Source organism: Athene noctua, chromosome 27 (genome assembly GCF_965140245.1).
Source record: "Athene noctua chromosome 27, bAthNoc1.hap1.1, whole genome shotgun sequence".
NCBI classification, from domain to species: Eukaryota; Metazoa; Chordata; class Aves; order Strigiformes; family Strigidae; genus Athene; species Athene noctua.
Window position 1 is genome coordinate 1,902,776 of NC_134063.1, and position 14,511 is coordinate 1,917,286.

A 14,511-nucleotide genomic window follows, 5' to 3' on the forward strand; every position below is an offset into this window, starting at 1 on the left:
TTTTTTCTAACCTAAGTTGATGCTAAGCACATTTGTTTTAACATCCCAGGTGAACCCCTCAGACCGGTACCGTGTGATGGGGATCCTCACCCCAGGCTCTCCACAGCAGAACTCTGCACACAAGGGACCTGCATCAACGCCAGCGGTAATGGGAGAGGACATCAAACGTGGTAAAGTCCTTCCTGTGCTTGTTAAGTGTTTTAAAAATGTAGTTCTTGCTATATGAAACCTCATTATCTGAATTGGTACCTAAGCACAATTCACAAGTGAAATGATCCTGCCAGCATAGCGCTTTTTGAGCAGCAACAGTTCAGTGTTTCAAACAAGAAGACATCAGAGCAATTAAAAAGTGAAGAGTGAACATGTATCTGGAAAGACAATGCCTGAAGAGGCAGTTAATTTCGAGGAAGGAGAGACTGGAAGAGATCTCCAGGTCCATCAAAAGCTGACTGAACTCCATAGTAAGCAATGAGGGACTGGCTGGTTGCTTCCTCCAATTCACAGAAACAGACTCTACAACTCAAATAGAGATATACAGCAGGTATGTTTACTCCAGCGCCAGGGTGCAAGGGGATTTTTCTCCAAAACGTTGCACACCAACAGCACATTTTACCAAAAGCTTATGAAGTGTGAATATACGTATTCATTGGATTACATAACACACATATCCATATGCATAAGTGAGGCTGGGTTAGTTCTAGAGGCTGGTGTCAGCAGTTTCTCTTTGCACCTGCCCATTGCCTCCTGAGGGGTGTCTCTGGGGGTCTGTTGGAGGAAGGCTCATAGTCTTTCTCACCTTGTACTTTTCCTCAGAGATTCTCTTAGTCAATTTATTCAACAAGAAGAGTGGTTCCAGAAGGTTTACCACCTCTGTCTAATCTAAAACCACCAGTATAGTAGTTTCTACCACCCATACATGGCTATCTATGTACTACAAAAACTAAACTTGTTAAAGCACATCTGCTTTCCAAGGACATGTCTTTTATTTTTGCTGAACACAGTAGCCCTTGGTAAGTTTCCAGAGAACAGTCAGGGCAAGCAGGATTATTAAGCAATATTCAGAAATCATTATCAGTTGCTATAAGTAAATAAGTGGCAAAGCAGGTGATCATTTCCTTGTACCACCTCCTTTCTTTATTTCCCTTGGAAGGCTGTTGCAGAGCCCAAATCTTCTAAGCATTGAAGAGTTTTCTTCCAGTTTGCAGCTCAAAGTTACTCAGGGCCAGGCAGCACACATTTTTTCTGGTGCTCACACCCTTCAATCTTAGTAACTGTTCTCCCCAGGCAGTATTTCCCTCTTCTGCATTTACAGGAGTCACCCCACCCTTCTCCCATTTGCTCTCCTGGCCCAAGCAAATCCCGCACTCCTGACGTCAGCACGCACGTGCGTCTGCCACGTCCCAGTGATCCCCGCAGCTCTCCTCTCCAGTTCTCCCAGGGACAGTTCATCTTTCCGGTACGTGAAGGACCCAGCAGGGCCACCACGTCAGATGAGCTGTGCTCTCGTCATGGGCATTAACTCCCCTCTGCAGTTCCTGAAAACACTGTGCCTGACACACGGCAGTGCAGCGCTGTCTCATGTCCCCATCACACTGTTGGCTCCCAGATGCCCTCTTGTGCTTCCCTTGAACTCCCTGTAGGTCTCTTCCCCCTCCTCAGCTCTGAACAGCCAAAGAACATCCAACTTATGACTCTCAAATTCTTCCCACTCTTCTAAATAACTTCGTGGGGGTCTTAGCCTTCTGCCCTTCAGATCAGTAGCTTATCATAAGAGGAGAAGATAGCACTGTTTTTCCCCAAGTAAGCAAATACTTAAACTGTTTGTTTAAAAATGAAGAGGAAGGGAAAAAACCAACACCTAAATGGAAAGTGAAAGTTTAATTTGGTGCTGAAACAGCTTGCATACTTCTGCTGCAGCAGCAGCAGGGGGCTGGCACTTCCATGTCTGATCAGGATAAAAGTAAAAATCCTTACACTAAGGTTTCAAATTACAAAATAACTTCATCTAAGGGAAGACAAAATGTATATATGTAAATATTGCTGTATGTTCATAGTGCCTTCTCAGCACAATGTTTCTCTGATGGCACCAAGAGCTTACTGGTATGAAAAGTTAAAAGAATTCTAGGTGTTATTTTGAAGCAATTTACAATTAAATCAGCAGTAGTGAGAAAATAGTCAAGAATTTGACTTGCAGAATGGGACATGATTCGTGACTTTCTCCACAGCTTTTACTGTGAAAGAAGTTTACAGCTCTCTCACCGTTTGGGAGTGCCATACTTTGTTAGGATTGGTCTGGTCAGGAACTCAGTAGGCTGCCTTGTTCATCATTGAGATTTTTCAGTCAGCAAAGACAGAAGGCCAGCAGGTACCAGTTTCAGCTGACTTTTACCTGGGTGCAGAATGAAGATTCTTTATGGAATCAAAAACTGTGTCTCTATCAGGATATTGGCTATTATAGGAAGTGTCTTTTTTCCACCCCTTGCTTCACTAAAAAGCTTTTTGGCCCAGACGGTTTTCTCATGATGCATAAGTGTGCAAGTACTGGGCCTGGAATGCTGCAACACCCTCATCCTCATCTGGCCCAGCAGCTTCTGCGTGGTCACTTTCATGTGAGTGGCGGTGATGTGTCACCCAGGCATTGGGCTGTCTGGGCCAGCGCACTCCCTCAGAGCCCAGCTGGCTCCCCAGGCTCACGTCATGGGGTGGGGGGAAGCAGAGGCACTGCTTTGCTTGTGCACCATTTTGCAGCTCGGCTTATTTTCTGAGCTGGCCCTCTGCCCTCTAGACACAGCCCTTGCACAAGCTGTGCACTGTCGAGTGAGGCAAGGCGTGGGCTGAGGGGGGGCTGTGTATAGACAGTTAATCCCGTTTGGTCCCAGAAAGCCCCAGGTTCTGGCTGGACGCCATCCCCAGGTGAGCCCCACTGCAGTAGCAAACCCCGGGCGCCAGCGTGGCCGTCGGTGGGATGCTCCAGCTGAGCTGAAAGGCAGCTCGAGAGCTGGGGGAGAGCTACCCCCACTGCTGGGGCAACTGCGGGGCAGCGCTGGACGAGTTGCTCAGCCTTGTGTTGGTAAAGTAACACCGAGCTGATCCAGCTGCCACCACTTGCTCCTTCTGTGCCTGTTTTATTTCTGATGTAAATGGTGCTGGAGGGGCTGGCAGGGGAGAGAGCAAAGCCAGGTTCAGTGATACAGAGCTCTTCCTTTGTCCATTCCCTGTGCACAGGCAAAGGAGCAGAGCCCAGGAAATGCAGGTGACCCCAATGCCTTCGATTGGTCTACTCATGAAAGTCTTGGGCCTCAGTGGATCTGTAAGTGTCTTTGTTGTTCCAGCTGGGTCAAGGGAGTGACTCTGCTTTCTAGCAGGGACCATCAGAGGAGTTTCTCCCACTTGGCCTTTGTTCTCTTTTCTAGCCGGTGATGTTAACTACCCCGACCGTCAAGGCTTTGGTTCAGTGCCAGGCAAAAGTAAGCAGTGGCTACATTTCTCCTCCTTGGCTTTGTGTATGGGTGGGAGGGACCCTAGGAGAGGAAGGTCGGCCTTTCTGGGGTGGGAAGCCATTGGGACACAGGCTTCCTCTTCCTCCCTGGAGGAGCTGGGGCGGAAATCTGCAGTGCCGGGGTGAGAGCACAGAGGGGCAGGCTGTGTTCCCTGTGCTCACGCCGGTGCCCTGTGCCCGGCTGTGGCTGTTCTGGCCCACGCGGCAGCCGAGAAGGGTGCTGGGGCAGGGCCCTGTGGGGCCGGTCCCGAGGAGCTGGGTGCAGCACAGGCCTGGGGAGCAAACACCCCCATGGGGCACAGAGCCCACAACTCCCTCCTGGGGGTCAGGGCCCTGAACTGCAAATCTGTGGGGTGAGAGGCGGTCATCTTATTTACCTGTGGGCAGAAGGAGTACCACTTACATATGGAAAGTAATCTGGGGTGGATTTCTTTTTTTCCTCCTGCCTGCCCAGAGTATCCCACATCGCTGTCCTCAGACTCCAAGGCACGCAGAAGGCCTCAGGAGAGCCCTGGATGGGGAGCAAGCGCAGGAGCAGCTGGAGCCAAAAGCACCTGAGCCTGAGGAGGGCAGAGCACATGCTGCTGTGCAGACAGGTAGAATGCTGTAAAGGTCTTGATTTCATGGCCAACTCAAAGCCCGTTGATCCAGATACACCTGGAACAGGCAGTTCATGGTGCAGCTGGGAGCATCCCCTTGGGTGGTGGTTCTCTAGCCTTTGCCCTTATAACATCTTGGAATTTACTGCTCTGAATGTTAACAAACAGGGTGAATTAGGGTGACCTTTTCCAGAGGTTAACTGACACTTCTTCAGGTTTCAGCGCACATCCTGGCACACAAGCCAGGGCTTCTTTCTTTGGTTTTTCCAGATGCTCATCAGATGTGGCCTGCGGTTTGTGACCGGTGCCACTGGTGGGCCCTGCTGAGCCTGCTGCCCTGCGGCACTGAGGCTCCTCTCCGTTGGCACAGCATTTCACCCAGAACCAGGTGGTCTGTGGTGGAAGTTTTTTGTTCTCTTACCGCTTGACTAATGCAGACCGTGTTGCATTCTCTGTAGCCCTTCTTTTCTGAGTGAGGTCTCTTAGCTCTCCTGTAGGAGACAGGTACAATTCAGACCGAGTGCCCACGTTTCAGATGTGGTGTCACCTTCAGGGCTCTTCTGGCAGGAGTAGGAAGAGAACTGTGTGTTCTTCATGGTGAGACCCGGTGCTCTGGGCTGCGGCGTCTGACATCCGCCGAGCACACGGCGTCAGAGGGTCAGCAATCACAGCCATGTCCCTCTTCAGTTGGGGTGTAGGTTTTTGCCTACGTCACAGGAGTCATTCTGCGGCACAGTCTTGGGATGTAGTTTGTCCTACTGAATCAACAGGCAGAGTCATGACTTCTAAAGCTCAACAGACCCCAACACGTGTTATTCCTTATACTTTTTCTTTCCAGACTTGTGTTCAGATGAGCCTGGGGACCACAGAATAAAGGTGGAGATGGCGTGTCAGGCAGACATCCACCTTGAGCAACAACCCTCTTTGCTCTGCAGCCTGGCAGAAGAAGGAGGAGCCGTGGGCAGGCAAGCTGAAGGAGGAGAGGTATGAAACAAAGCCAGGCTCATGAACCCTGTATCAAAACAACCCATATCTGCAGTTTCTGGGGCAAAACCGAGGCAGCAGACTGCTTTCTTTGAAGCAGCTGTGCTGTGGGACTTTGCCTTCTTAGATGGCTCATCAAGAGGACAAGCCTGAGAGCCCATGTTCATGATGGTAACACCCTAAACAAATACTTGCAAGGCTCTGAAATTCAAAAATTCATCCTCCTACCTTATAAACTAAGTAGCAGTGCAATGCAGCCATAATTTCCAAGTAGTCAATGGATGATAGGAGTAATTCCCTGTCAGCAGTAAGCTGGAAAGGTATACCTGTATTATTCATTGTAACTCAGCTTTATACATTTGGTTTTTCACTCTTGCCTTATAAGGATATAACAGGAGATCCTGTTGGTTATAACAAACAGGGTAGAAAATAGGAACGCTCAAAAGTGCAGAAAATCCTGGCACCTTCCGCTTGCCCCACACCTAACGGTCATCTTTATTTGCAGTCCCAATAAGGCCACGTGTCTGGAGATCAGGGCATGCTGAGGCAGCAGGAAAGGCTTAGTCTGGCCAGTCACAAGACACTTGCCTTTCAGATTTACCAGAAAGCAAGCCAGTCCCTCGAGGAGGAAGTTCCCCTCCAGCCTGTGGGGGTTTTGCTGCTGCCCAGGCTGAATGCACGCCCGCTCTCCAGCACTTCCTCCTGGGAATGCTTTTTGCGGAAGTTGAGGCTGGAGGGACCAGATGCTGCATAGACCCATGTCCTCGGTCGTTGTGGTGTTTGAGTCGTTCTTCCAGGTCAGAGAAGTGGCAGCTGAAGTCTGAATGTTTGACAGGTGGCGTTCTCTTGGCAGGAACCGTGCGAAGGCTGGCACACACCACCACTGCAGGCCCAGGAGGAGCCCTCCGCGGCGGTGTCACCGTGGGCATTTGATGAGCAGGTCTTGGCCGAGCTGTTTGACTCGGCCTTGCACATCTCTAGTGAGAGAGTCTCTCCTCATTGACCCCACTGAGAGAGGTTTGTGTTCTTTTATTCTTTTTCATATGTGAATATAGCAATGTAGCAGGCAGAATAGCCATAAAACAGACTTGATGGTCCCATTCTGTAGTATTCTGTGCTCAAAGGAACCTTTTTTTATTCCTTTACAATTGTAGCTAGGTGTGGGAGAGAGGCAAGTTGACATTGGCCTGTCAGCTCTGCGCAGCCCCTGAGAAGCAGCAAGGCTTTGATGAGAAACAGGCCTTGGGATAAAGATCAGAAACTGCTGAGTTGCACCAAGGCGGCAGGGAAAAACAACGGACAGTTGCAACACTGAGCTGTGAGAAGTTACTGCCACGTGAACAGCGCGTGAACAAGAACTGATTGGTCCGCACAGCGTGTGTTAGAGTGGTCTTATCCTGATAGGAGAAAAGGTTGATAACTGTCTAACTGCTGACTTGCTAATTGTGAAGTAAGAGCTTTAACCATAGCGTAAATATGTCCTAGTGTAATAATAAAGGGTCCTTCCTTTTGCCCTTCATGGAGAGTCCGTGCCTCAATTGCCACAGCTAGGAGAAGGGAGAAATGCATGTCCAGTCCCTGTTCCAATAAATAAACCACAATGAAGAAAACAAAACAGAAACCAGCATCTGGACGAGCAACTAGATTGACGTTGCCCAACTCTGCCCAAAACTTTAGATTGTAGAGCTTAGTTTTCTAGGTGTGTTGGCTGCAGGGGTTGGGTAGGGGGTCTCCTGATGGAGGTGGGAGCTGTGGGAAATTCAGGCCTCTTGGGATCCCACCATGTAGCAGCGGGTAGTGACGACAGGCAGGTGTCCTAAATGGGGTGGATTTATGGAGGAGCTGGAGAGGGCCACGATAAGCTGAGAGGCTGGGAACCCCGTTTCTTCCTCCGGTTCTTACTGCTGGATGCGTGTCCCACGTGGTGTGATGGGGAGATGATGTGCAGCCTGCTCCCAGTTCAAAGCTAAATGTGGCCCTGCAAACCCCAGGTGGATCCCTTCCCCAGTGAAGCAGGCAGCAGAAAGGAGATTTCCTTGGGCTGCTTCTGCGTGCACCCTGATGTCCTTGTGGTGTGAAACACTCACCCCGCTCTCTGGAGAGGAGCCAGGCGTTGAGCTGTTCAGTGCTTTTAAAGCCGGCCTTCTCCTAGGCACGCCCAGGAGCCAGCATTCCCCACAGCTGAGAAGCTTTGCTGGTTGAGATGGGGATTGCCCAAGTGAGGTGGCAGACAGGGAGAGTGCTGCTTCCAAAATTCTCCCTTTGGAGCTGGGGGCCTGGCATCCTTTCATAAATCCAGCCTCCAGCCACTGCAAGGTGTACATCGCTTTCCCAGGGTGCTTGAAATATATCGCCATTCATTCCCCTTCAAGCAGAACACACAGGAGTGCCAGGTATAGGAAAAATATTCTGGGGCGACTCTACGTGCTTCCTTAGAAAAGATAAGTATCTGTTCTAAGTAAGAGAGGTCTGTAGGTGGATTTACACATCTGTTTTATAAAGCTGTCTTATGCAGGTTGAGTATCATGTTAGATGGCTGTCTGTATTTCTTAAACCTCCAGATTCAATGTTCCTGATGAGGTTGGTGTACCAAAGTAGCATCTTTCCACCTCTGACTGAAAGAGCCTTTTTGTTTGAAGAGGAAGATAAGTTGCCCAGACTGATCCCACTGGGCAGCAGGCAGCAACGCTCGGCCCCAGCACCGCCAACGGCCAGCAGGAAAACCCCAGCCTGGCACCACAGCCTCTAGGGGGAGTTGCCTGCCCCCTGCCCTCCGCAGCCCTCTGCCACCAGGTCCTTCCCAAACCTCGCACAGCGCAGAACAGAACGGCTCCGGGCAGCAGCACACGTGTGGGTGCGGCAGAGCCCGTCCGGTTCCAGCGCAGGCACGCAGGGATGTGCAGCCACCTCGGCCCAGCAGAGCCCAGCAGCGTCACCCTTCCCGCACACAGCGCGGGGCGGCACAGAGGCAGCACCGGCCACGGCAGCCCCAGCAAGACCCTCTGGAGGCGCCGTGTCCTCGCTCTCTAGGCCAGACTCACCCTCTGCAGGGAGAGGCGGGGGGTGTGCATCTGAGCCTTCACCATCCCCATGAGGTAGATGAGCAGTGCCAGGCTGTGCTGCACCACGTTAACATGGACCTGGGGGAAAGGGGGACACTGAAAAGTGTGTGGGGCTGTCACAAGGGCCACCCCACCTTTGGGGACACACCTGTGTCACCCTACGTGTTGGGGACACCCCTGGGGCTCACCCCCTCTGTCGCAGATGAAAGTATTGACACGGTAATGATTTATTAAAATAATCTAGATTTATTAATATCTAACAACTCTTTGTCAATACAAAATAACTCTGAAAGAAAAGCGACTTATTCAGGTTCTAAAATGACAATATTCACTCTAACTTACTTAACGGTACCTTAATTTATACACATATGTACATGCGCATACACAAAACAGACATGTACATACAGAAACAAAGGGGTTTGGGTTCGGTAAAATGAACACAAAAGGGACAAACACACAGGAACAAGGGCAAGGGTATGTACCCCCCCCCCCCCCCCCCCCCCAATAAACAGAGAAAGAACGTGTGAAATAGAAGCCAGCTCAAAAAAAATTTCCCTCTTGAGTTTAGAGCAAATACTCCCGATGCCTTGGCATTCCTCAACGGGCTATAATTGAGACTCGAGCAGGGGGACTTCGCCCCGGCCTTCCGTCTGGAGCAGACGATACCTGAGAGGCGTCCCAGCTCAGGGGAGATGCTGGTCACAGGCCGCTGCGATCCAGGAGAGCTCAAAGGGCCTCTCTGGTGGTCGCAGTTTATAGGGTCCAAGATAACTGACTTCTGTCAAATACCATCTGGTGCCTTCCGGCAGCTGCACAAGAATTTGAATAACATGCAACCCTGTTCCTGTTCCATCTGACCACATCCCAGGCACAGGGGTGTCAGGCCATCAGGAGATGATGGGCCGTTATAAGCCTTTCCAAGCAATTGGGGGGGCAGGGGCCAGGCTCCTCAAGGTTATCAGTCCTTATCTCCACAGACTGGTGTATGGCTGGGGGAATGTGGATGGAATCACACCTGGCACCAAGCAGCCCAACAAGGAGGGCAGGGAGGGGTAGGAATTGCACCACCACACCCTCCCAGACGAAGGTGCTGGAACGTGGAAGCATCCGGTAGAGACCGGGGTCAGCGGCGATGCTCTGGAGAGCTTGATGGGGACACACATGGGGATGACCCCCCAAGGGACAAGGGGACACCCCAAGTGACGTGGCACAGGGGTGGGGCGGGCAACAGGGACACATAAATACGATATTGAAGGTGGGAGGAGGGCGAGAGGCCACCAACCCCAGGGGTGAGTGTTGAGCTGGCGACACCAGGATGTCCCCAAAAAATGGGGTGGAGACCCCCTGAGATTTTGGGGACACAGGGGGGCACTCACAGCGTGTTTGGCCTGGCAGGAGCCCACGCAGGCCTCGGGGATCTCCTTGTAGCAGAGCTGCTGCTCCACCCAGAGCTCGTGGGCACGGCGGGGTCTGAGGCGCAGCGGGGTCCCCTCCAGCAAGGGCTCCTCCTTCTCCTGCTCTGGGGGAACCGAAAGGGGGGACACGGTCACCAGGGGTGTGGGGAGCATGCCAAAACCTCAACAGACACCCCAACTGTGCTACAGACCCCAGAGCTCCCTGAGTGCTGTATTGGGTCTGGCTGAACTGGAATCGGTTTTCCCCTATAGCAGCCCTCACGGTGCTGTGGTTTATGCTGGGAGCTGCAGGGTGTTGGTAGCACCCTGGTGTTGTGGCTGCTGCTGAGCAGTGCTTACACAGCACCAAGGCTCTTTCTGATATTTTCCCCAGTGGGACGGGGTGGGCAAGATCTTGGGAGGGGACACAGCCAGGACAGCTGACCCAAACCGACCAAAGGGATATTCCATACCATATGACGTCTGCTCAGTATAAAGCTGGGAGAAAGGAGGAAGGGGGTGGGGTCACCCTTGGTCCTCCGAGGCAACTACTACGCGTATTGGAGCCCTGCTTCCAGAGAAGGCCCGACATCGCCTCTTCATGGGAAGTAGAGAATAAATCTGTTTGCTTTTGCTTCCGCGCGCGGACTTTTGCTTTGCTTTGCTTATATTAAAACTGCTTTTGTTTCACCCACAAGGGTTAGTTTATCTTCTTTCCCCTCTTTACCCTGTTGAGAAAACAAAGGGAAGGGGGGGGGGAAGTGATAGAGCGACTTGGTGGATACCTGGCATTTAGCCAGAGTCAAACCATCACAGTGCCCACAGACAAGGGAGTGTTTGGGTGACATTGGTGGATTTTGGACAAAAAAGTTTTGGGATGAAATTGGAGGATTTGGGGCATGGCAGGAATTTTGGAGTGAAAGTTTTTGAGAGATTTGTGGAACATGGGTTTGGGGATGAAATTGAGGGATTTGGGCCATGGTGGATTTTGGGGTGAAATGGCGCAATTGCAGTTATGGGGGGATTTGGGGGGAATTTGGGATACGGGGGGGAAAAAGGGATTTTGCACACAGTGATGTTTTGGAGTCAAACTGGGGGATTTTGGGATGAAACTGGGGGGGTTGGGGGGTACTGGATTAATTTCTGGGCTCAAACTGGGGGATTCTGTGGATCCAAGAGAGATTTTGGGGTGAGTGTGGGAGATTTGGCAGTCAAACTAGAACATTTTGGGGTAAAACAGGGGGATTCTGGTGTCCAAGGAAGATTTTGGGGTGAAACTGGAAGGCTTTTGGGGTTGCTAGAACAGATTTTGGAGTAAAACTGTGGGGTTTTGACTTTCAAGAGAGGTGTTGGGGATGAAATGTAAGGGGCGGGGTCAAAGCAAGAACACTTGGGTTCAAAGTGGCAAATTTGGGGGTCAAAAATGGGTTTTGGGGTCAAATGGAGAAATTCTGGGGTAAAACTGGGGGTTTGGGGATTACACACGGATCAGGGAAACAAGGGCCATTTTGGGGTGAAAAGGGGGATTTGGGATCGGGGGAACTCACCCTGCAGCACCCAGGTGAGTGTGGCCCCGGCGATGGTGGAGGTGCCATCCCCCACCCCCACGGCGTCCCAGCACTGGTACTGGAGGTGGCCGGGGCTGACGCTCTCGGGGTCCCCCTGGGGCAGCAGCACCCGCGGGGGGGGGCGGGGACGACACAGGTACCCCTGGGACCCACAGGAATCCCAAATCCCCCCTGCAACCCACCCAAACTGCACTTGCCACCCCCAGGTCCCTCCAAAACACCCTCAGCCCCCCCAACCCCCCCTCTCAACCTCATTATTGCCCCCGCAGATCCTACTGGCCCCCAGTTCTCCATTTGTCCCCCCAAGACCTCAAATATCTCCCTAAGACCCTACCAGCCCACCCCCAGGACTCCCCTAAGTGCCATTACAGACCCCAGGAGACCCCCAGGACCCCAATAAGCCCCACAAGATCATCCCCCCCCCCCAAGGCCCCCAGTAACCCCCCTCTAGACCCTTCTTGCACCCCATTACTGTCCCTCAGGACTCCCAATATCTCCCCCAAAAACTGCCCCCAGGAGCCCATTAGACACCCCCCCTCCCGCCCCCCAGGACACTAATAACACCCTCAACTCCCCCATGACCCCAATAGCACCAAGACCCTCCTCCAGACCCCAGTATCTCCCCCAGAACCCCCTCCAGGACAGCCCCAATCCCCCCGCCTCAGACACCAATATCTCCCTCAAGAACCCCCCTGAGGACCCCAATAACCCTCCCAAACCCTCCAGGACACCCCCCCCACCCCCCCGGCTCCATTACACTCCCTCTAGGACCCAAATAACCCCCCCAGAACCCCAACTCCCCCCAACTCCCACAGAACCCCAATAACACACCCCCAATCATCCCCCCACGTCCCCAGTCACCCCTCACGGCACAGGCAGGAGTGTGGGCAGGTGCTGGGGGGGGGACACCGTGCTGGAGCCCCCCCGGGCGTCCCCCTGGCCCCACAGGGCCTACTGCCTGCGACACTCTGCCAGGGCTCCGTGGGCTCCAGGGAGGCGGCCTGGGCAGGAGGCCTCCAGCTCTCGATGGTCTCCCCTGAGAGAGTTCCCAAGCGGAGATCTGCTAAAGCCAGAAGGTGAGAATTCCTCCTTTTAAGGGATCAGTGGGTTTGGGGTGATATGGGGGGATCTGGGGGTTATGGGGAGGTTTTGGGGTGATATGTGGGCTATGGGAGTATATGGGGAATTTTGGGGGTGATTTGGCAGGGTATGGGTGGTTTGGGGGTAATCTGGTTGATATGGGGTAATATGGGTGTGTTTTGTGGTGATTTGAGGGATTGTGGGGGGTTTGGGGTGATATGTGGGCTATGGGAGTATATGGGGAATTTTGGGAGTGATTTGGGGGAATCTGGGGAGGTTTTGGGGTGATTTAGGGCTATATGGGCCCTTGGGGGGATATGAGGGTGATTTGGGGAAGTTTTGGGGTGAATTGGGGGATATCGGGTGTTTTGGCATGGTTTGGGGGGATATGGGAACATTAGGGAGGTATGGGATGGTGAGCTGGGGGGGATTGGGGAGAATATGGTGTATATAAGGTGTGTTTTGGAAGGATATTGGGGGGGTTGGAGTGATATGGGGAGTTTTTGGTGGTGATTTGGGGGATATGGGGGATTTGGGGCTGATTGTGGGATATGGATGGTTTTGGTGTAATATGAGGGCTATGGGGGGCTATGGGGGTGATTTGGGGGGATATGGGGGGTTTTTGGTTGATTTGGGGGGTTATGGGGAGGGATTATGGGGCTATGGGGGTGCTTTGGGGGCATATGGGACTTTTTGAGGGTATTTGGGGTTGATATGAGGGAGTTTGGGGGATATGGGGCTATATGGGGAATTTCTGGGGTGATTTCTGGGAATATGGGGGGGTTGGGTGGCTATAGGGTGTGGTTTGGGTGGTTATGGGTGGTTTTGGGAGCTTTTAGGGAGGTTTTGGAAGTGATTTAGTGGATATGGGGGTGTTGGGGTGATTTGGGGGATATATAGGAGGTTTGGGAGGTATAGATTTTTAGGGGCTGATATGGGGGTGTGTGAGTGGATATGGGGGTGATTTGGGGCATTACGGAGGGTTTCGGGGTGATATGGTGGGTATTCGGGTGTCTGGGAAAATTTGGGCGTGATTTGGGGGATATGGGGCAAATTGGGGTGTTTTGGGGTATACGGGGGATTTGGGGGTGATTTGGTGGGGTAAGAGCTGTTTTGGGGGAGATATGGGGGATAATTTGGGGAGATATGGGTGGATTGGGGGGATATGGAGGATATGAATGTTATTTTGAAAGATACGGGGGGGTGGGGGATATGGGAAGTTTTTGGGGTGATTTGAGGGGATTTGGGGGGTTTTAAGGGATATGGTGGATATGCAGGTATATGGGGAATTTTGGGGGTGATTTGTGGTGATACGAGGGGTTTGGGGGTTATTTTGGCAATATGGGGTGTTTTGGGAGTGATTTGGGGGGATATGGAGTGTTTGGGGGAGATATGGGGGAGATTTGGGTGGATATGGGGGTGTTTGAGAGGATATGGCTGATATAAGTGTTATTTTGGATGGATATGAGGGGTTTGGGGGTGATATGGGGAGGTTTTGACGTGATTTGGGGGGATTTGGGAGGATTTGGGGGGATATGAGTGTTTGGGGGAATGTGGGGGATATGCAGTTTTATCGGGAAGATTTGGGGTGATTTGAAGGATATGGGGTGTTTCAGGGTGATTTGGGGGATATGGGGGGGTTGGGGTGACTTAGGGGATATGGGCTTTTGGGGTGATTCAGGGCATATAGAGGAGGTTCGGGGGTATAGTGCTTTTGGGGGTGATATGGGAGGATTGAGGGGATATGGAAGTCTTTTGGGTTATTTGGGGGTGTTGGGGGTTTGGGGTTATATGGGGGTATGGGAGTATATGGGGAAGTTTTGGGGTGATTTGGGATGATATCGGGGGATTTTTGGGGGTGATTTGGTGAGATCTGGGGAGGGTTTGGGGGGATAAGGGGGGTGAATTGGGGGTATATGGGGGTGTTTGGAGGGATATGGGGCATATAAGGGAGATTTTTGAAGGATATGGGGATTTTGGGGTGATATGGGGAGGTTTTGAGGTGATTTGGGGGTATTTAGGGAGATATGGGGGCTTTTGGGGGGATATGGGTTGATTTTGGGAGTGATGTAGGGGATATGGGGAGGGTTTGGGGGGCTATGGAAGGGTAATTTGGGGGGATATGGGAGGGTTTTGGGGTGATTTGGGGAGATATGGGGGGGTTGGTGTGATTTGGGGGTGCTGAGTGCTGTGGGGGGCACTGTGGGGGCACAGTTCTGGGAGGACTGTAGTGCACTTTGGGGTCACAGCCCCCTCCCCCTTTCCCCCCTTCTTCTCCCACAGCCGTCCTGACGCACTTTGGGCAGCGTCTGTGCATGGTGGTGT